We start from the raw sequence: 23,625 nt of genomic DNA, 5'->3' as shown, positions 1-23,625 counted from the left end.
AATGTATTTTTGATTCAAGTTGATTATGAAGTAATAGGCTAGAATCTTTTTTTCTTTTTCTTTTTAAAAATGCTTTTAATTTTCAAAACATATACACAGATAAATTTTCAATATTGACCTTGCATAGCCTTGTGTTTCAGATTTTCCCCTTCTTCCCCCCTCCTCCTCCCCTAGATGGCAAGAAATAGGATAGAATCTTTTTTTAATTTTTGAAGCTTTTTATTTTCAAAACATATGCATGGATAATTTGACAAAATTGACTCTTGTATAGCTTTGTGTTCTAAATTTTCCACTCCTTCCTCCTATCAGCTCCCCTAGATGACAAGCAATCCAATATATGTTACATGTTAAAATATATGTTAAACCCAATATGTATAAACATATTTATATAATTTTCTTGTTGCACAAGAGAAATCAAATTTAAAAAAAGAAAGTAAATGAGTAAGAAAACAAAATGCAAGCAAACAACAACAAAAAGAGCAAGAATGTTATGTTGTGATTCACATTTGGTTCCCACAATCCTCTCTCTGGGTGTAGATGGTTCTCTTCATCACAAGATCATTGGAACTGGCATCAGTTATCTCATTGTTGGAAAGAGTCACATCCATCAGAATTGTTCGTCATCTAGTCTTGTTGTTGCAGTGTACAATGATCTCCTGGTTCTGCTCATTTCACTCAGCATCAGTTCATGTAAGTCTCTCCAAGCCTCTCTAAAATCATCTTGTTGATCATTTCTTACAGAATAATAACATTTCATAACATTCATATACCATGATTTATTCAGCCATTCTCCAATTGATGAGCATCCACTCAGTTTCCAGTTTCTTGCCACTATAAAAAAGGGCTGCTACAATTTTGCATATATGGGTTCCCTTCCCTCCTTTAAGATCTCTTTTGAGCTATAAGCCCAGTAGAAACACTGCTGGGTCAAAGAGTACGCACAGTTTGATACCCCTTTGGGCATAGTTCCAAACTACTGTCCAGAATGGTTGAATCAGATCACAATTTCACTAACAATGTGTACTAGTGTCCCAATTTTCCCACATCCCCCTCCAATATTCATCATTGTCCTTTCGTGTCATCTTAGTCAATCTGAGATGTGTGTGGTACTTGACTTGTCTTAATTTGCATTTCTCTGATCAATAGTGATTTGGAACACCTTTTCATATGACTAGATATAGTTTCAATTTCTTCATCTGAAAATTATCTGTTCATATCCTTTGACCATTTATCAGTTGTAGAATGGCTTGAATTCTTTTTTTAAGTTATTTATTTATTTACAAAGCATATGCATGAGTAATTTCCAACACTGACCCTTGCAAAATGTTTTGTTCCAAAATTTCCCCTCCTTCCCAGAACCCTGTCCCCTAGCTGGCAGGTAGTCCAATACATGTTAACTATGTTGAAATATATGTTAGATCCAATATATGTATACATATTTATACAGTTATCTTGTTGTACAAGAAAAGTCAGATCAAGAAAGAAGGAAAAGAAAAACTGACAAAGAAAACAAAATGCAGGCAAATAACAACAGAGAGAGAGAGAATGCTATGTTGTGTTTCCATGGTTCTCTCTCTCTGGGTATAGATGGCTTTCTTCAACATTGCGCATTTGGAACTGGTTGAATCATCTTATTCTTGAAGAGAGCCATGTCCATCAGAATTGATCATCATATAGTCTTTTTGTTGCTGTGTATAATGATCTCCTGGTTCTGCTCATTCCACTTAGCATCAGTTCATGTAAGTCTCTCCAGGGAATGGTTTGAATTCTTAAAAATTGAGCCTCTCTATGTTTTAGAAACGAGGCCTTAACAGAACCCTTGAATGTAAAAATGTTTTCCTAATTTATTGCTTCCCTTCTAATCTTGTCTGCATCAGTTTTGTTTGTACAAAAACTTTTTAACTTAATATAATCAAAATTATCTATTTTGTGTTTAATAATGAGTGCCAGTTCTTTTTTGGTCACAAATTCCTTTCTTCTCCACAGATCTGAGAGGTGAACTCTCCTATGTTTTACTAATTTGCTTATAATATCGTTCTTAATGTCTAAATCATGAACCCATTTTGACATTATCTTGGTATATGGTGTTAGGTATAGGTCAACGCCTAGTTTTTACCATACTAGTTTCCAATTTTCTCAGTAGTTTTTGTCAAATAAAGAGTTTTTATACCAAAAGCTTTGGTTTTGGCATTTGTCAAACACTGATTACTACAATTATTGACTATTTTGTCCTGTAAACCTAACCTATTCCACTGATTGACTACTCTATTTCTTAACCAGTATCAACTGGTTTTGATGCGTGCTACTTTATAATATAGTTTTAGGTCTGGCACAGCTAGGCCACCTTCATTTGCATTTTTTCATTAATTCCTTTGAAATTTGACCTTTTGTTCTTCCAGATGAACTTTGTTATTTTTTCTAGCTCTGTAAAATAATTTATTGGAAGTTTAATTAGTATTGCACTGAATAAGTAGATTAATTTAGGTAGTATTGTCATTTTTATATTACCTCAGCCTACCCATGAGCACTTGACATTTTTCCAATTGATTAGATCTGACTTTATTTGTGTGGAAAGTGTTTTGTAGTTGTGTTCATACAGTACCTGACTTTGCCTTGACAGTAGACTCCCAAATATTTTATATTATCAGCAGTTATTTTAAATGGAATTTCTTCTTGTATCTCTTGTTGTTGGACTTTGTTGGTAATATATTAAAATGCTAATGATTTAGTTGGATTTATTTTGTATCCTATTCATAGAGTTCTGTCGTATTTTTTTCTTTACAATGTTCATTATTCTTTAAATCTTTCTCTGAATTCTGCTTCCTTTCCTCTGCATCACTTCATGTAAATCTTCCCAAATTTCTCTGAAATTGTCACTTCTGAATTTCCTGTAGTACAAGAAATTATATTTATATACCATAACTTGTTCTGCCATTCTTCAATTGATTAACACCTCTTTAGTTTGCAATTCTTTTGTATAACAAAAAAAAATGCTCCTAGAAGTATTCTTGTACATATGACTACTTTTCCTCTTTCTTTGACCTCTTTTGAGAATGTGCTTAAAAGCAGTATCTATCATGGGTCAAAAAATATGCCCATTTTAATGATTTTTTGGTATGGTTTCAAATTGCTATCTAGATTGGGTAGGCTAGTTCATTAAGTCTAAACAACAGACATTTTCTGTGAGGTAAGCATAGTACTTTTAATAGAAACAAGTACATGGGGATTTTGGAAATATCTGAACTTCATGTTCCCTCAACTTTGATTTTTTAATTAGGAATGCTTGAAAATTTTCTACTCTACTAAAGGTTCATTCTTTCTCCTTTCTTCACTCCCATGATATTAAATTCACTTTTTTCCAGATAAATTATTCTTGGTTGTAAATCTATATTTTGCCTTTACAGATAACATGCCAAATTCCTCCTCCCCTCCCTGTCCCCAACTTTATAATGTAACTGCCAAATCATATGTTGGGAGGGAAGAGAAAGAGGACCTCTTTGGGATATAAGCCCAGTGGAACCACTGCTGAGTCAAAGAGTATGCACAGTTTTATAGCCCTTTGGGCATAGTTCCAAATTGCTTTCCAAAATAGGGGAATCAGTTCACAACTCCATCAACAATGTATTAGTATTCTAATTTTCCCACATCCCCTCTGATATTTGATAGGATAGAATCTTGATCTAACTACTGTCCCTACCTACTGACCTCCACCATCACTCATTATGCATACAGAATCCTCAGTTATGGAAGAAAAATGATCTGGTGCAAAAGACCAAATTTGCTGAGCAGACTTAGAGATATGATGACATGGCAGCCTACATGAAGTCTTTCCCCAAGCAAGGAGATGTATTATCTAGTAAGGAAAAGAATCTTTGTGTTTCTTGCAAAAATCCTGTAGGAACCTGAAGGTCATCTTGGAGAGTTGTTTCAAGTATTGAGCAAAAGATGGAAGATGAGAGAAAAAAAACAGCAGATAGTCCAAGAATATAGAAAGAAATTTGAGGCCAAAGTAGAAGATCTTTACAATGATATAATGCCTCTTTTGGAAAAGTTTCTGATTCCTAATGCTTGACAAGTAGAAGGCAAAGTTTTCTATTTGAAAATGAAAATATGTTACTACCATTATTTGCTTGAATTTGCTGCTGTTGATGACTGGACAGAAATATTGACTTAATCACAACAAGCATATAATAAAGCACTTGAAATTAGAAAAAAAGAAGCAATTAACATATCCTACAAGATTGCCTCTGGACCTGAATTTCTCTGTGTTCCATTATAAGATCTAGAACTCTCAGAGAAAGCTTGCTTTTTTAGAAACACTTCAGCTAAAGCCCTTGCTAAACTTGATGCATTTAGGTAAAAATTATATAAAATTTAAAAGTGCAATTACTGGGAGACCACTAGAAATCTTGGACAAAGGATATCAAAGGAAATGAAGCTGAAGAAGAAGAATTGGGGAATTAGTCATCCTTCCAACTTTTTTGTTTCATTCTAAAATTTATACAGTATACTATTTATCATCTACGCTATTGGACAAAGAGTTTTTGTTTACAACTTATGATAAGCTTATGTAACTTTTCTTTGGATTTCTATATTTTCCATGGGGGTTTAAGATATTTAAAGAGTAGACTCATTTAACATTCAAGGAATTATCTATTGTCATTTGGGGTTTATTAGTATAGACTAAATGATTTTTTTCTATAAATTTTTATACGTATGCTGGCAAGTACTGAGAGCTTTATGCATATCTTAGTGGATTTGCAAGCTCATATTCTCATGTAGTGAACCAAATATAGTTGGATGACCTAGCGCATTATCTAAAATTAGTAATGCTTTAAACTTGATATTGTTGTTTTTGCAATAATATTCAACTAAATTGGGCTAAAATAATTTGAAAATCAGTCTTCAAAAACAACTTTACTCAACCATACTTTTTTTTTTTTACCTGACTACCAAAGAACACAATGGTTTTAGCCTTTCAGAGTTCAAGGATTTCAAGATTGATAAACAATAATTGATTTAAATTTTAAAATCCCTTTTCCTATCATATCCCAGTGAAATTTTCTGGTTATCTTTGTTCTTTCTTAGAAAAGTAAGTTCTGGAAAATACTGTTTTCCAGAATAAGCCTGTTTCATTTAACTTTTTAAAAAATGTTGACCAATGTATTCACTTTCTTTGATAATTTTCAAAACATTAGGATACTTAACCAATACAGTCTCATCTTCACTAGTTGCCTCAGCTAATTCTTACATTATGTTATTGATTTTAGTTTTTATTACCAATTAATACTTGCACCAAAAATTTCTTCTCTATCCATTTAATTTTCATTTCACATTGCCATAAATAAACTTAAAACATTTATCTGACTGATTGTTTTGCTAATTGGGCTGCCTTTTTTTAAACTGCAATCTTAATCCCATACAGCTAAAAGATACTTGCATTTCTATCAACACAATATTTTTATTTCCTTGTTTTTGTTGTTGGCAAACCACAAAAAATACATGCAATTTTATCTTTTTCTTTTATTTCACCAGTGGGTTTTTTTAAAAGTAATATTCCATACCATATTATTTCCTATTTACAAGGTATATTGACATCTCAATCTATTTTATAGTTATTATGACCACATTTATAATGTTCAGTTACATAAAATTTTTGTTTTAATGTAATAAAAAGTCTCAGGAGAGGGAGCCATTGGTAGTGTTTCCACCTAAAGTGTTCTTCTTTTTGTCTATTTTATTAAGGGCTCTTTGAAAAAAATTAACACAACAGTTGGTAATTTGGTATGCAGCATCATACATATTTGCATGTAATAATAGGCAAGTATCAGACTGTCGATGGGGCAGCTTATTAAAATCCTCAAATAGTTCATACTTGTCACAATTTTGGCTTACGTTAAACAAGACCACATACCACTTTATAATTTGCACTAAATAGTGCTTTGCATTATTTGAACTTACATTATGTCCTAGCTGTACAGTATAAATATCACATACACATGTGTGTGTGTGTGTGTGTGTGTATACACATAATGTCAGACATAGTAGTTATGCTATTTGGTTTTACTAAACTTTTATTTTTTACTCTTTTATAAATGTTTTAAAAAGTGAGAACTTGTTGGGCAGAGTATAGGAAAGGAATACATTTAGAAATAAAAGTGATATAAAAAGCTGTAAATAAAAATTTTTAAGATTTTATATATTATACATAATACACACACCAAGTATTTCTCTTGTGTAGCCTTTACAGGACTCTCAAGATTTTCATACCAGCTTCTACTTTTACAGAGAAGTTGAGTCTCCCAGAGCAAGTGTGGCACTTAAAAAAGTTTGAGAGACATAATTTCTGGTAATTTAATCATTTTATCAATAATTCTACCATTTCAATAAAGAGTGATCATTTGGTCTTCTCTGTCTTAGAGCAAAGATCTTCACAGGGCAGGCTCACAATTTACATTCATCTTGAAGAGTAGGTGTTCCTGTAGATGACAATTAATTCTGGTTAACAAGTAATGAAAGAATGAATATTACAATGAGGGGGTGGACCTGAACTTTGATTATGTCATTTTCTTAAATTATTCCTAATCTTGGGCAATCTATTCAAAGGATTTATCCTCACTCAAACCTGAGTGGAACACAATGGCTGCCCCACCTTTTTGGAATCTAAATGAAAGAGAATTTTAGCTCAACCTTCAGAGACAGAGAAAAGTGAGAAAAAAATCTGTATCTCCCCCAAATCACTGGTTATTAATAATCATTTCTCTCACAAGGTTGAAGGGCTGTGGGTGACTTTCTTTAATGATATTGCTTTGAAGCCCCATTTCTGAGTGTGTTCCCTAATATCAATCAAGTGACTAGTATTCTAGTATTACTCAATCAACATCTGGTTGGTTGGTTGGACGTTGTCCTTCGTTCTCAAAATGACATCACTATGTTAGAGTTGAATTACTGTGTGTCCGACTGTGGCTGATCAGATCACTCCGAGCTCGGAATGCTCTGCCCCAGGTCGGACACAAATAGTCCCCATGAACATCTGGGATGGACTCCCTCACTCTGCCCGTCTCACATTTCTTATGAGCTAATTCAACTCTGCTTTGCTCACACACAGCCCGGCACCTTCTCTGATGAGAATGCTTTGGATAGGGTCTTTTAATTTGGCAGTATGCCTGATTGACACACTCATTGCCAGAGCTAGCCCAGGGTTTGGGAGACTGAAGGAAAGTGTGGGAGAGGACCACCCAACTGAAGGTCTACAGAGCCGCTGTGCTCATTGTTATATGTAATGGGCTGAGGCTTGAGTGGATGCACTGAGGTCCCAAGCACATGAGGCTAAATAGTAATTGGACCATACTCTATTAATATATATGCTTGGAGAAACAATAGCCCCCGCCCACTCTTTGTGCAAGTCCTGATGTGTTATATAGCAAATGACGTTTTTGGTGGGTGGAGGCAGGGGAGCGGGAAGGGAAGCAGAAGGAGAGACTGCTGGCTGGCATCTTGTCACAGCTGCTCACATTGCTGTCGTGATGGCTCTTCATCTCCGATCCCCCTCTGCTAGCTGGCTTCCTGTCTGCCCATATTGCTATTGCAATCCTTCTTCACCTCTCCTGAGAATAAAGATTGAAGATTTTTCCCTTAACCTGAATTCCTGACTCTGGCTGATTTTAAATATGCGGTCATCACAGTTGTATGCCTGGGAAACCTGGACAGTTTACCAGTGCCATGCCAGGAAACTGAATCCCTTCCTTTTGAATTGTCTCAGGAAGATTCTGAAGATCACCTGGCAGGATAAGATATCAAACTCTGAGGTCCTTTCTCAAACTAAGCTGCCAAGCATTTAACTTTACTGCAAAGAGCACAATTTTGTTAGGCTGGTCACATTGTTTGAATGCCAAATGTATACTTGCCAAAAAGATTATTTTATGAAGAACTTACATACATTAAGGGCTCACAGGATGATCAGAAAAAGCAATACAAAGACACTCTCAAGGTCTCTCTTAAGAACTTTAGAACTTTAAATATTCCGTGCATATGTTTGTTTTGTTTTTCCCTGAGGCAATTGGGGTTAAGTGACTGGCCCAGGATCACACAGCCAGGAAGTGTTAAGATCTCAGGTCCTCCTGACTTCAGGGCTTGGTGCTCTATCCACTGTGCTACCTAGCTGCCCCATGTGCATAGGTTTTGAAAATAAAAAGCTTAAAAAAAACCTTTAAAACTGATGTCCTGGGAGACACTGCAACAGGACTACCCAGCATAGTGTGCCTTCCTCAAAGAATCAAGATCTATTAGCTGTATTTCAAGTTCTTAAAATGTAATTAATGAACACATATAGGGTCTCATAACTGAATGTGGGACACAGGGAGAAGTCACAAAATTATTATTATTATTGATTTGTATACCTACTTAATAAGCCTCTAGATCTGGGATCATATAAAAATTTCTTAGGTGGAAAGGGGTCCCAAGTGGAAAAAGTTTAAAGCCCTGGTCTATATTACCTCAGTCCCTAGGGAGAGTGGGCTCCAGCATTTTCTACAAAGCATTGGCCTTCACCAAGTTTACTTTCAAATGTGGCATAGGTTAGTCCTAATCTCAGTTCACACTGAACTGTCAAACAGGTCACTCTTCAGGGACTATGCTACTTCAACTGTGCTCATTTATCTGCAAAATCTGGCACAGAATCTAGCTCCCAAACTTGGGTTGCTTGCTATTCCAGTCTTTTGAAGCTCTTAGTCAGAACTGCCAGGGTCCATAGCAGGGCAATGTGTTCATGGCTTCTTCATGTATTTTCTGTTTTGGAGACAAACCTCCCTCATTGCCCAAGAAGCTTAAAGTTTTAGTTTCTACAGTTTTCTTTTTTTTTTTTTTAAATCTCTTAATGCTTTCTGGTTTGAGTTTAAGATTATCAAATACTGTTGTATCTTTAGATTTTCTTAATGTACAATGGTACATGATAAATTTTTATACAGTATTTTAATTTAAATTTTTTTGCATTAAATGTACTGCCTAAAAACATGTTTATGTTTTTAATCCATTTTATATCCCTTTATATTTCTATAAGAATTTTAACTGATTTTATTTGTTATAAGTATGAAATTTGAACAGTCAATAGTTGATAAAAATTTATTAAATACCTACTATGTTCCAGGCAATGTGTTAAGTGTTAGGAATACAAATACAAATTAAAAAACAAACACTCCCTGCCCTCCACACAAGACTACAATTGAAACAACACACAAAAAGAGAGTAAAAACCAGAAGGGCTGGTGAAGAAGTCAGTCAAAAGTCTCAAAAGAGTGTAGCCCAGTGAGAAAAGAAAAGCTGTCTGGTCTAAGATCTCTCCTTAAGGAATATTTGCAGCTCAAAGAGTAACAAGGAGTACCAAGGCTGAGGAGATCTTACAGAATGATGAGGTTATCTGAGTAATGAGCTTTCTGGGGAGTCAGAGAAGTCAGACAAGTTCCAAAGTAATGTAACCTGGTGAAAAATTAAATATTTTCTATAGTTCTTTAATAAATGGATTATTAACTCTCAATTCAAGCAAAGTCACTTGCTCATTTCTAATGCAAAACAACGTAATAATAGTAAATAAAAATCCTATAATTTTGCTATTACATTTTAAATGTTATTACATTCCTGTAACCCAATTTCTCACTTCTTTCCCTTTTATTCTCTATTCCCATTACCCTCCTTTTTGCCCCCAAAATGCTACTGGTCAAAGATAAAACCTTTGAATTAGGATTACTATGATCTCCTCCTCATTCATACTCTGTCTCTTGACTTTTTTTTTAAACCATAATACTTTTTTATTCTATTTTCCTTATTTGGGATTTTATAGTTTTATACATATAATGTTATATGTATTTAGCTTAGTGTTTCTGTATGGAGTGTTAAATTCATCACAGAAAAATATTCTATAAAACTAAATACTATATATTTCTCCTGTATCTAAGTATCTCCCCAATCATAAAAAACTTTTCTTTGACCATAAACTTAAACGTTACAAGAAGATGAACTTATTTCCCTTCGTATGATTTCACTTTTCCTTATTAGAAGGGCAAGTTTAGAAATCTTTGGAAGTTTTAGAAAATCTAAAAACTATGGTGCATATAAAGGTTTCTAAGATTTTCATAAGATCATAGATTTAAAACTGGAGGAGACTGTAAAGACCATTTAGTCCAATACTCTCATTATATAGATGAGGATATTGAGGCTCAAAAAGATTATGTGACTTGCCCAATGTCAAACAGACATTTTATGTCAGAAGCAGAATTTGAATCCAGTCTGTCTGAGTTGCAGTCTGGTACCTCAAGCACTATTCAACACCACCACTTAACTTAGTATCATGGTTTTAGGAAAAGGAAAAAAAATTAATAAACTGCTGGATCCTTTACTAATCTTTCTCAATAACCATTTCAACTTCATTTTGTCAATTTGCTTTAGTTTGTAGCATCTTCCTATTGCCTATTATTCCAAATCACACAGCCTAATCTTCACTAATTGTCATCTATTCCAACATTTCTTTAATTCCTTATTTTTTTTAAATTTCCCCCTCAGCTTGGCTCCCCTACTCCAATCAAATTAAATTACTTATCATATTTTTTATGAAATCTTACACACCCCGTGCATGCCATTCCCACCCATTTAGAATTTTTCTCTACTAATTTATGTTCATCATTTACCTTGGCATGAAATGCCTTTCAGTAGAATTACACTAATCATCCTCTATGGGGACTGAATCAATGACCCTGACCTAATTATCACTGTTTTCTAACCAAATAGCATAAAGAGTCATACACAAATGCATACTAAATGTTTATTAACTAGGAGGAAATATGTGCCCCAGTAGAGAGTATAATAGGATTTGGAATTAGAGGATCTAGATGTGAATCCTAAGGACGTTGTTCACTACCCTGTATGAACCTGGTTAAGACACAATTTCTCTGGACTTTAGTTTCTTCCTCTGTAAAACTGAAGGTGGGAACTCTGAAATACTGAAGAATTTTGATCAATTCAGCAACCAACTATGACTCCAGAAGACCAATGATGAAGTATATTACCTATTTCCTAACAGAACAATAATAGATTTATGACACAAATACATTTTCAGACATGACCAATATGGGAATTTATTTTGCTTAACTATGCTTATTTGTACAAAAAATTTCATTTTTATTTTTTCAATAGAGAGTAAGATGAAGAGATAGGATAATGATAGAATTGCTTAAAAAAAAAAAAGAAAGAAAGAAAGAAAAGAGGGCTCATGGAAGCATTTTTAAATTGCACAGAAGAGAACTATGGGAAGGGAAACAGATAATCAAGACAGCTTTTATATATTTAATTTTTTTTAATAACTAAAAGGAAAAGCAACCTATATAGAACTAGGATTCACAGTTTTTCATATATAATCCCCTTTTTCTAATATACTTTATATATACAAATGCTCATTTTATTTGGTATTAAATTCAGAATTTTTTAAAAAATGAGATGTTTATGACCTTTAAGCTCCCAACTCCAAAACTATTAGCTTCTAAAACTATTAACTAAAAGATGTTATTGAAAATAATAATAGCCTGCCTGTCATCACTAAACTTTTATTATGATTTGTGATCATTCAGATTCCCAATATGAGGATATATTTTCTAGTTCTTTTCAATGGTCTTTTAACGAAGAAAGTTTAGCTTGAATTTCTGAAGGAATAATGAGTGATATTTTCAAAATTTCATTTCCTAGGATGTGTGTTTTTCTCAAGTTTTTTTTTTCCTAAGACAAATACCATACCACTTTACATTTGGGTAGAATTTCTTTTAAAGAAATTTCCTATATATGAAGTAATTTTCCTGGTTTGGGGTTCAAGCAAATCTTACTGAGTTATGCATTGATGTATGAGAAACAAAGAAAGCAAAAAAGAATAATATACTTATTTTTTTATTTAATTGACTTTTTAAAGATACCAATAGAGGTATAAATCTTCATGCCCAGTACAACTTTGAGGGAGATACTTATTGGCATTTTAAAATTAAACTAAGTTTAAATAAATCTAATAGTCAATATGGGATGGCATATTTACCCAAGTAGAGTACTTTAGTTCCTGTTTTCAAAGCAGTGAATAACTCCCAGAAATTATAACATAGAGTTATACACATACTGTTTAAATATTAGTTAAGAATGATTGCCTGAGAACTTTCTTTGGATATTTTCCTTCTTGGGAATGAAACTATGATTATGAATAAGGCCACTCTCTGGGCTCCAATGCAAATGGAGTTGTTAGGATAGACAGTGTCAAACCATCTGCACACATCACCTCATCTTTTTAAAGTATGTGTTATACTAGATTTAGGTAGTCATACAGATGCCTTGGACACCTATAATGGTAGCTATTGCTTGGGCAATATACCCACATGCCCACAACAGCCTGAAAGGATGTTGATATTGAGACCACAGAGGAAAAAATGTACTTCCCTTCAGTCTGTGGTCCATGCTGGCTTCATGGAGCCTTAGGCTTGTTTGATTTTGTTTTTGTTTGGCTTTACTGCTTTAGCTACTTGGCACTTTCAGTGCATGGTTTGTGGTTTGGCAGGGACTTTTTTATAGTCTTTGTTAACATTTGGTTTGGCACTATGTTTGCATATGGGCAATGGTAAGACAGGATACTTCTTGAAATTAGGGTAAGTAGGGGAAATCTTAGGAGATTTTTTTTTAAATCAAGATATATTAAATTCTATTAAATTCTATTTGTTTTAATATATTACAAAATCCTAAGTTATGGAATCTCTATTAAAGAATTAATTGTAGATTTCACAATTATATAACATAAAGTCACTGAATTCAATTATCTAATGCTAAAACTCTAAAATCATAGAAGATCAAATGAAATAGAGTGACTTTAAAGAATTCTTATGGAGCAGCTAGGTGTTGTAGTGGATTGAGCACTAGCCCTGAAGTCAGGAGGACCTGAGTTCAAATCCAGCCTCAGACATTTTATATTTCCTAGCTGTATGACCCTGGGCAAGTCACTTAACCCCAATTGCCTCAACCAAAAAAAATAAAATAAAATAATTCTTATAATAATCTACGTAAGACAGCTGATCAGAAGACGCCTGATAGGTTGGCTCCTCCCAAGCCCCACTGATGAAGTCTTGGAATATGAAGGGGCAGGTAAAATAGACAAACAAAGTGTTTAAATGAAGTGTAAAAAAAAGTCAAGTTTGATGGAATCAGAGAACAGCTAGCCACTGACCCCAAAGGATTTGACCACACCCTGGTGATGTAAAAGGTGAAATGGACTCCTTAAGTAACCAGTCAGCAGCAGAGAGTTCTGAGAAGTATGACACACACACATGAGAAGTGTATCCACCCCACCCAAATCAGAAGAGAGAGCCAGCTATGCATTCAAAGGAAAATTATCACTGGCAGTTGGGAGTCAAGATACAAAGAGGAACACTCAAGTTTATGCAGGGAATGTTTTCTGTTATTTCTACAAAATCTGAGTCTTTGCTTTGAGCTAAGAGCATCTGAGTGACAAAAAAAAAAAAAGAAGCATACTGATGGTCTCTCATGGGCACATGACCCACAAAATACTCTGAACTTGGATACCTCTGAAACTTATAGTGTGAATTATGGTATAACTTAGTGGGAATGATACAATGGGTCCGTGAGAAATAATGCTGCTGGGACTAGGAGTGAAAGGGTTAAAAATAGTTGAAAATTGTCCCTGAAAGGGACATATCTCAAAAGATGGAATTGCAGATGGGGGAATCAGATGTGAGCAGGGGAAATGGTTTGAGCAAAGGCATAGGAGGCAGAGAAGGATCAAAATAGGAGACTGATAGCAGTCAGTTTGGATGGAGCAAAAATATGGATGAAAGGAATAGCACAAAATAAAGCTAGGAAGATAGAGTAGAGCTGCATTTGGGAAGAAGGCCTTGAATGAATAAAATTTTTAATTTTAAATTTTTATTACTGTTTTTTTAAAGGAAAAATGACACATCCAGAATAAATTTGAGGGTTTGTTATAGGAATCTAAAAGGCGGATTTACAGGAGGATCAGATTGGACAGTCTTGGAAATAAGAAGCCTTTTTATTGGGCATCTTTAAAAGGAAGGTCCCATGATTTAACTGGAAAGGGGGGTTTATATTCTAATAAGGGATACAAATATATATATAGGTAGATAAGTAAATATAAGATATTTGCAAAATAAATAAGCAGAAAAGGTTTCTTGAAGGAAGTAGTCCATAAACTGAAGGGAATTAGGGATCTTGAGAGGTAAAGATAGGAGGGAGAATATTTCGAGAATGGATTGAAAAATGGAAAGACAAGTAGGCTAGTTTGACAGGTATATAGGATGCATGAAGAGAAAGAATGTGTTATCAGGCTGGAAAGATATAATGGAGTCAAACTATCACAAGTTTCAAATGCCAAAGAAAAGATTTTGTATTTTCTTCAAAGGCAATAGGGAGCCAATGGAAGTTCTTGAAAAAGAGAGTGATTATGTCTTTAGACCTGTTTTTTGAATGTTCATTTGACAATAGTATCAAAAATACTTTGGAAAGAACAGGGGTGGGAATATGTAGATAAAGACTTGAGGCTAATTGGAAGGCTGTTATATTAATCCAAGTGAAAGCAAATAAAGTTCTGAATTAGGCTTCTGTTATGTATATAAAGAAAAAGAGGTGAATTCGAGAAGTACTATAGAGGTAGAATCAAGAAAACTTGGCAACTGATCAATTGACTACTACAGACTACAAAAATATGTAGCTAGATACCATTTTTCATGAATACTTAAGAGGTCTTGGATGTCTACAAACTTAATATGAATCGAGAGAGTAATATAATTATCAACAAAGAAAATGCTGTGTGAAGCTGCATCTACAAAAGCATAGTATCTAGAAGAAAATAGATATTTGGCACTGTTCATGCTATTACTAAAGAATTGTGTTTGGTCCTGGGCATCAAATTTTATTTTTTTTCTTGGGCATTACATTGTAAAAGACACAAAATGATAACTAATATAGCAGAGTGACCAGGATGATGAGGATATTTAAAATTGTTTTTTAAAAATAATGGTAAAAAAGAATTGCTTGGTTTATTCAAGCTATTAAATAGCTGGATTTAGGAAAACTAGAAGCAGTTAGGAAGCTATTATAATTGTATAAAGAGATTTTGCAGAGAGAATATAAAGGGATGTTACAAGAGATATCATGGAGATAAACTCCCCATGTGACCACTGATAGGATACATAAAAGTTAAAAATCGTGACGACTTGGCTGCTAGGATCAACAGAAATAGAAGTTATTTTATTGGTAGACTTTGAAGGAAAAGATGGGGTCTTTTAAACATGTTATTGAAATTTCAGCTATCCAGGAATCAGTCATAAATCAGTTTAACTAAATTAAACAACCTTTTCATGAAATTTCTATATAAATGAGATTGGTTTAGTTAATATGTTCCATTCTTACTGAAGTTTCTGAATTATACTGGCATATTTCTGCTCATACCCAGTCCAAACTTTTGGGGTGTAAACTCCTGTTATTCTGATAACAGTCTTGTTATGAATGCCTCAGGGATGCTGTTGTAGAAAATATTCCTCATCAACAACTCACATTTTTCACTTACACACTGAGGTATAGAAAACATAAGAATTCATTCTGTCCATCTGTTGTTTGTTCACTTAGAACAATTTACTCTAAAAACCAAAACAACATACCAGTATATTTATTATATTATATCTATGTTTGTTCTTTTAGGGGAAAAAACCCTTCACTAGGCATTTTCCATATCTTATTTATTATGGTAGGTGTTCAGTAATGTCCAGTTTTTTGTGACCCTCTTGGACCATAGTACCACCAGGTCTTTCTATCCTATCATCTCTCAAAATCAGTCCAAATTCATATTTGTTGATTGTACAACATTATCTTCCTATCTCATACTCCGTTATCCTCTTCTTCTTTGGCTTTCACATCAGAATCTTTGTCAATGAGTCCTATTTTCTTATTATGTGACCAAAATATTTAAATTTTGGCTTCAATTATTGTCCTTCCATTAGTCTGAATTAATTTTTTAAAGTACTGACTGCTTTAATTTCTTTCTGTGCAAAGGACTCTCAAAAGTCTTCTCTAGCATCACAATTTGAAAGCATTGATTCTACATCATTCAGCTTTTCTTATTTAGGCCAACTATAATTCAGGGTTCAGACTTGATACATTAGTACGTCTTCCCTTTCTGGTGAAGAAAATGACTACTTGAAAATATTTGCCTGCATTAAAGGTAGGGCATTTAAAAATTTGGAAAGGAAAATATTTATTTTTCTGGACTACAGATACAAAAAACACTTATTTCTAGCATCTCTTCAGGGAAAGGGAGAAGAAAAAAGGGGGTGGGAACAGAAGAGACAGAGAAAGAGAAAGAAAGAGACAGAGACAAAGAAGAGACTAAAACTTAAGGAAGAAGCAAAGATGCAGAGAAGCTAGTCCTCTGACATGTCCCTGATGTTTAGCTAGCCATACCAATAACTTTGGGGATGGTCCCCCCGGGTGAGACTGGGAATTCTCTCTCAGAATTGAGATGTCTCTCTGAGCTCATTCACGTCATGGATGGCTCAGTATATTCTAATCTATAAAATTTCTCTGATTTCTATTACCTTGGAAAAATGGGCTTATTCTTTATTCACTATTGTGATGGCCTTTTGTAATTATCCTTAGCATTTGATGAGATATAGATGGATATTTCTTGGGACACTTCTTCCTGGTCAAATATTAGCAACTAGGAAATAGACTTGAATCTAAGCATAATTTCCCCTAGTTTAGCAATATTTAGGGAGCAGAAAAAATTATTTTCTAGTATGAGCAGAGTGATCCAGTTTTGTAACCCCAATCTCTTAAAATAAAAAAAAAGACAAGAAATCATTCAGATGGCTACTGTTATCAATAGAATCAAAGTGCATCTGCAGAATTAGGTCAAGATTATGAGATTAATAAATATATCATTAGCACAATTCCCAACACCTGCTGGGACTGACTGAAGAAATGAAGATTTAGCCTGGGGAAGAGAAAGTTTAGGGAGAATATGATGGTGGTTTTTCAAATATTCAAACAATTACCATGTTGAAGAGGGAATATACTTGTTTTGATTGCCTCAGAGGATAGGCTTAAGAGCAATGAGTAGAAGTTGAAAAAAAAGACAAATTTAGGCTCAGTATAAGGAAAAATTAATTGTAATTGTAATTGAGGTAAAAAAAAAACTTTTAAATCCTCACTATGTGCTAGGTACTGAGCTAAAATCCTGAAATAACTAAATACCAACAAAAACTTATTTAATAATAAAATATTTTACTTAAATTATAAAGCAGCCATAATTATATCAAAAAGGAAGTAGAAATCATTACTTCCCCAAATCAAAATTATTTTCCTTTGCCCCACTCTACCTACAAATGGCTAGAATGTCTCAAGTTAAGTTATTATCTCAGAACAACTTTCCTTATACAGGTAGAGATTCTTAATCTTTTTTGTGTTACATGGACCTCTTTGGCAGTCTGGTGAAATTGATGAATTCCTCAGAAGAAGGTTTTTAAATGTATAAAATAAAATGCAAAGAATTACAAAGAAAGTCAATTATGTTGTTTTATATTCATCCAATATATATATTTTACATCAAGTTTACAAGGATATGCAAAAAACAGTAGTGAAGAGAAACCAAGTCTGCCTATTTATATATCTAGATAATATATATCACTCATAGATAGAAGTAGTTTTTAAGAAATTTGTAATCTGTCAAAATATTTCACTTATGAAAAAGATAGCCAGTCAAATCACATTTACATATGAAATAGGAAAATGTCCTTATTTTCAAGGGTAGACTTGGAAGAATAAACAAGGCCTGATATGAATCATATTGCCATGTAAATTACTAGTTGATTTCCTTACTTTTTATCATACACTGTGTACGGAAAGAAGCTATCTGAAAGATTTAAATTAAAAAGTTAAGCTAAAAAACTACAAAACTAAAATTAAATTTCTTGGAATTTGTGATCCACAGAAACATCTTATTATTGAAGATCCATGTTACAGAAATAATTCCAATTTTGAGACTATGTACGTATTGCTAATGGCCAACAATGACTGATATTGACTTCAAAATGATGTATTTATTGTTTCTTCAATTTACTTAATGTTCAAACTAAATTTTAATTAAACTAATTCAATATTAAAAGATAATGAAAATTAGTCATTATTTCTAAAGCAAAAAATTTTGTCAATTATAATTATCAAACTAGGTAGATCTACCAATCTCTGCCTCAAATTTTAAAAATGAGTTAAATAATAGTACTAAACTTTGCACATGAAACCTAAGAAAACTTAATAGCATACTCATTCCTTTTAGCGCCTAACACCCTATACTAAGACAAGATCAAAATGGGTTCATGATTTAGGTATAAAAGGTGATACCATAAGCAAATTAGGAGAATAAGAGATAGCCTACCTCTCAGATCTGTAGAGAAGGAAGGAATTTATAGCCAAAAAAGAACTGGACAACATTATAAAATGCAAAATTGATGATTTGGATTATATTAAATTTAAAAGTTTTTGTACAAATAAAACCAATTCAGCCAAGATTGGAAAGGAAGCAGAAAACTGGAGGAAAAACTTTATATCCAAGGTTTTTTATAAAGACCTTACTTCTAAAATATATAAGAATTGACTCAAATTTATAAGAATATAAACCATTCTCCTTGATAAATGGTCAAAGGATATGAACCAATGTTTTCTGATGAAGAAATTAAGATCATTTCTAGTCATGAAAAAATGCTCTAAATCACTACTGATTAAAGAAACACAAATTAAGACTACTCTGAAGTAACACTACACACTTCTCAGATTAGCTAAGATGACAAGGTAATGATAAATATTTGAGGGGATGTGGGAAAACTAGGACACTAATACATTGTTGGTGGAGTTGTGAAGTGATCCAACCATTCTGGAAAACAATTTGGAACTATGCCCAAAGGGCTATCAAACTGTGTATACCCTTTGATCCATCCAGCAATCTCTACTGGGCCTGTGTCCCAAGATCATAAAAATAGGGAAAAGACCCACATGTGCAAAAATATTTGTGGCAGCCCTTTTTGTGGAGGCAAAAAACTGGAAACTGAGTGGATACCCAATAGAATAGCTGAACAATTAATGGTATATGAATGTTATTGAATATTATTATTCTATAAGAAATGACCAGCAGGATGATATCAGAGAGCCCTGGAGAGACTTACATGAACTGATGCTGAGTGAAATGAGCACAACCAAGAGATCATTGTACATGGCAACAACAAGACTATACGATGATCAATTCTGATGGCTCTCTTCAACAAGGAGGTGATTCAGGCTAGTTCCACCAGACTTGTTATACAGAGAGCCATCTACATCTAGAAAGAATACTGTGGGAACTGAATGTAGATCACAATATAGTATTTTCACTTTTTTGCCGTTTACTTATTTTGGTTTTTCTTTCTCATTTTTCCCCTTTTAATCTTATTTTTCTTGTATAGCATGATAAATATGGAAATATGTTTAGAAGAGTTGCACGTGTTTAACCGATATTGGATTATTTGCTTTATAGGAAAGGGAGGGAGAAAAACTTGGAACACAAGGTTTTGCAAAGGTGAATGTTGAAAAATACATTTGCATGTATTTTGAAAATAATATGCTAATATTTAAATTTTTTTAAGTTTGGTAGAGACTGATTCATTTGTGTTTAACTGGGATATTTAATAGGTAACAATTATTAACAATTAATCTTTAGAATTTCTTAATCACTTGATCTTTAAATAGGGTGTCCCAAAAGTTTAACTCCATTTTAAATCACTAAAACTTTTGGAACTTTTGTATTTAAGAACTTTGTTTAAAGTTAACTTATTAATTATTAAACTAAACTAAATTAAAATATATAATTAAACTTTGCTTAAAAGTCAATCTATTTGTCCTTGGAATTAAATTTTAAGTTTATCACCAAAGAAGGGCAACATGTTGCCACACTATTTTATGTCATAATCAATTTTAGATGAAGAGATTACCTGAATATTAGAATATATAGTTATAGAAAATGAAATATACTGAACATTTGGTCTCAAAAAGAGCAACAATTTTTTAAAAATATATTTTTCCATTTATTTAATATTTCATTTTTCCAAGTTACATGTAAAACATTTGTTTTTAAAATGCTGAATTCTAAATTTTCTCCCTTCCTCTCTCCTCACACCTTCCTCATTAAAAAAGTACAAGTGAAATGATGAAAAACATTTCCATAAAACTCATGTTGTTAAAAAAAAAAAAACAACCCATAGATCTTCCCCCCAAAAAAAACCCTCACACACAAATCCAAACAAAATAAATCTTCAAGAAAAATAAAATTAAAAAAAAGAAAAGAAAAGAAGTATACTTCAATCTGTATTCAGAGACAATCAGTTCTTTCTCTGGATATAGATAGCATTTTTCATTATATATCCTTCATATGCTTGTAATACCAAAGTCATTCACAGCTGATCATTCCACAATATTGCTATTATTTTGTACACAGTACATTTCACAGTACATTAGATCATGGAGGACTTTCCTGATTGTTCTGAGAGTATCCTGTTCATCATTTCTTATACAACAATAATATTCCATCAAAAGCATGTACCACAATTTATTCAGCCATTCTCAGATTGATGGGCATCTCTTCAGTTTCCAATTCTTTTGTTTTGCATAACTTAAGATATGCCTTCTCAATGGGAGAGAGGGAAAAGAAAGAAGGGAGGAAGAAAAAGAATCTGGAACTCAAAGTTTTAAAAACAAATGTAAAATATTGTTTTATAAATGACTGGAGAAAATAAAAAATATTAAATCAAATTTCTAATTCTTTGCCCTAAGGGCAAATTTTTGTAATTATTATTACAATATTTATAAATTTTTTATAAAAAATTTTGTAATGTAGGACCTTTTCCTTTTTTTAAATATCTTTTGAGATATATATTTAGTAGTGGTACTGTCAGGTCAAAGAATATGCATGATTTTATAGCCCTTTGAGATTAGTTCGAAACTGCTCTATAAAACAATTGAATCCATTCCACCAACATTTCCACCAACAATGCATTAATGTCTCATTTTCCCCACATTGCCTCCAACATTTGTCATTTTTCTTTTCTGGCCCATTACTCAGTCTAATAGTTATGGCAGAATATTTCAGGATTGTTTTAATTTTAGTAAGAGTATTTTTTTTCATATATGGCTATATGTAGCTTGATTAGTTCATCTGGAAATTGTTCACATCTTTTAATCATTTATTAATTGAGGAATGGCTCTTTTTTATAAATTTAACTGAACAATCTAGACATTTGAGAAATGAGATCTTCATCAGAGAAATTTACTTCAAAATTCTTTTCAGAATGACTATTGCTAACTGTTTTTTTCTCCTGTTTATTCTATCCTCTCTCTCCTTTAATCCTAACCCTCCTCAAAAGTGTTTTGCTTCTAACTATCCCCTCCCTCAATATGCCTTCTCTTCTGTCACCCTTTCCCCCTTCTCATATTCCTTCTTCTACTTTCCTGCAGGGTGAGATTTTTCTATACTGCATTGAATATATATGTTATTCCCTCTTTGAGCCAATTCTGATGAAAGTAAGGAATGAGTGAATCTTCCCCCTCACTTCCTCCTCTTCCCCTACATTGAAAAAACTTTTTCTTGCCTCTTTTTTTATAGTCAATAATGTATATCATTCCATTTCTTTCTTTTCCTTTTTCCCCTCTCTCACCCCTTAGTTTTATAATTTTTTAAAGATGTTATCCCTTCATATTCGATTTACACTTGTGCCTTCTGTCTCTATATACTCCTTTTAATTGCCCTAATAATGAGAAACAAGGATAATAATGAGCTACAAGGATCGTCCTTCCACATAGGAATATAATCAGATTAACTGTCAGTTCCTTATGATTTCTCATTTCTGATTGCTCCCCTTATGCTTCTACTGAGTTCTATATTTAAAAGTCAAATTTTCTAATCAGCTCTGGTCTTTTCATCATGAATGCTTGAAAGCCTCTATTTCATTGAATATCCACCTTTTCCCCTGAAGGATCATACTCAGTTTTGTTGGGTAGGTGATTCTTTTTTGTAATCCTAGCTCCATTACACTCTGGAATAAGACATTACAAGCCCTCCTCCGATCCTTCACTTTAGAAGCTGCTAAATCTTGTGTTACCCTGAGTATGGCTCCACTATACATGGATTGTTTCTTTCTTTATGCTTCCAACATTTTCTCTTTGATTGGGAGTTCTGGAATTTGGCTATAATATTCCCGGAAGTTTTCAGGAGGTGATCAGTGAATTCTTTCAATTTCTTTTTGTCCTTTGGTTCTAGAATAAAAGGGCTGTTTTCCTTGATAATTTCTTGAAAGATGATTTCTAGGCTCTTTTTTTTAATCATGGTTTTCAGGTAGACCAATAATTGTTGAATTCTTTCTCCTAGATCTATTTTCCAGTTTAGTTGTTTTTCTACTGAGATATTTCACATTGTTTTCTATTTTTCCACTCTTTTGGTTTTGTTTTATTGTATCTTCATTTCTCATAAAGTTATCAACTTCCCTTTACTTAATTCTAATTTTCAAAGAATTATTTTCCTCAGTGAGCTTTTGTACCTCCTTTCTCATTTGACCAGTTTTACTTTTTAAGACATTCTGCTCATTAGCTTTTTGCATTTCCTTTTGCACCACTCATTTATCTTTCCAGTTTTTTCTCTGCCTCTTTTACTTGATTTTCAAAATCCCTCTTGAACTTTTTCCATGGCCTAAGACCAATCCTTATTTTTCTCAGAGGCTTTGGATATGGGAGCTTTGATTTTTTTTAATCTTCTTCTGAGTGTGTGTTTTTATCTTCCTTGTCTATAGTATCTTCCTTGTTCCACAGTAACTTTCTATGGTCAGAATCTTTTTCTGTTGTTTGCTCATTTCCCCAGCCTATTACTCTGCTTTTAACTCTGTTAAAGTAGGTCTCTGTTTACAGGGTGAAAGGTGCAAGCCTCAAGCTTCAGGGATTTTGTGCATCTGTTTTCAGAGATCCTTCTAGGCACCTATGAGTTTTCAGTTCTTCCAAAGTGGTTTGATTCAAGGAAAAGTATATTTACTACTCTTCTGGACTATGCTTTGGTCTGTGACCACAAACATTTTTTTTTTCTGCCTGGAATTATGAGGGTCCTTTAACCACTCTGCCTGTAAGCTCTAATGGGCTACATTCTTCCTTGACCTGGGACTGTGAGCCAGAACTGTAGCCTGTCTGAGTATTAAGTCTGAGAATGTTCAAAGCAACAGAGTCTTGCCTCAGAACTAGCAAAGAGATCCACAATCTCTTTCTGACCAGCTGTTCGACCTCCTTACTGTCTGTGGGCTGACACTTCCAGAAGCCACTCCCCCTGCTGCTGCGGCTACCTCTGCATGCTCTGTGACTCCCAAGGCCCACTCCTAGTTTGCTGGGGCTCCCCTCTCATCCTAGTGTGAGGAAAGTGTGAGGAAAGTCCTGCTGACTTTCTAAGTTGTCTTTGGTATCTGTGAGCTGAGAGGTCTGGAAAAATGCCTCTACTGCCACTGATTCAGAGGACCTAGGGCCTCTG

General features: G+C 33.5%; 1 long non-coding RNA gene and 1 pseudogene across 1 annotated transcript in view; one reads left to right on the top strand and one right to left on the bottom strand.

Annotated features, from left to right (window-relative positions):
• The first annotated feature begins 210 nt into the window (after positions 1–210).
• LOC127564057 (14-3-3 protein zeta/delta-like) lies at positions 211–4,606 on the top strand (annotated as a pseudogene).
• Positions 4,607–5,079: 473 nt separating this feature from the next.
• Positions 5,080–23,625, bottom strand: part of LOC127544045 (uncharacterized) — a 48,930-nt gene continuing 30,384 nt past the window's right edge. Inside the window, exon 4 of the long non-coding RNA XR_007949363.1 lies at positions 5,080–6,479. This is a non-coding gene — a long non-coding RNA (uncharacterized LOC127544045). The remainder of the gene's footprint in view (positions 6,480–23,625) is intronic.

Source organism: Antechinus flavipes, chromosome 1, assembly GCF_016432865.1.
Source record: "Antechinus flavipes isolate AdamAnt ecotype Samford, QLD, Australia chromosome 1, AdamAnt_v2, whole genome shotgun sequence".
NCBI classification, from domain to species: Eukaryota; Metazoa; Chordata; class Mammalia; order Dasyuromorphia; family Dasyuridae; genus Antechinus; species Antechinus flavipes.
This window is presented reverse-complemented; position numbering and strand designations above follow the sequence as displayed.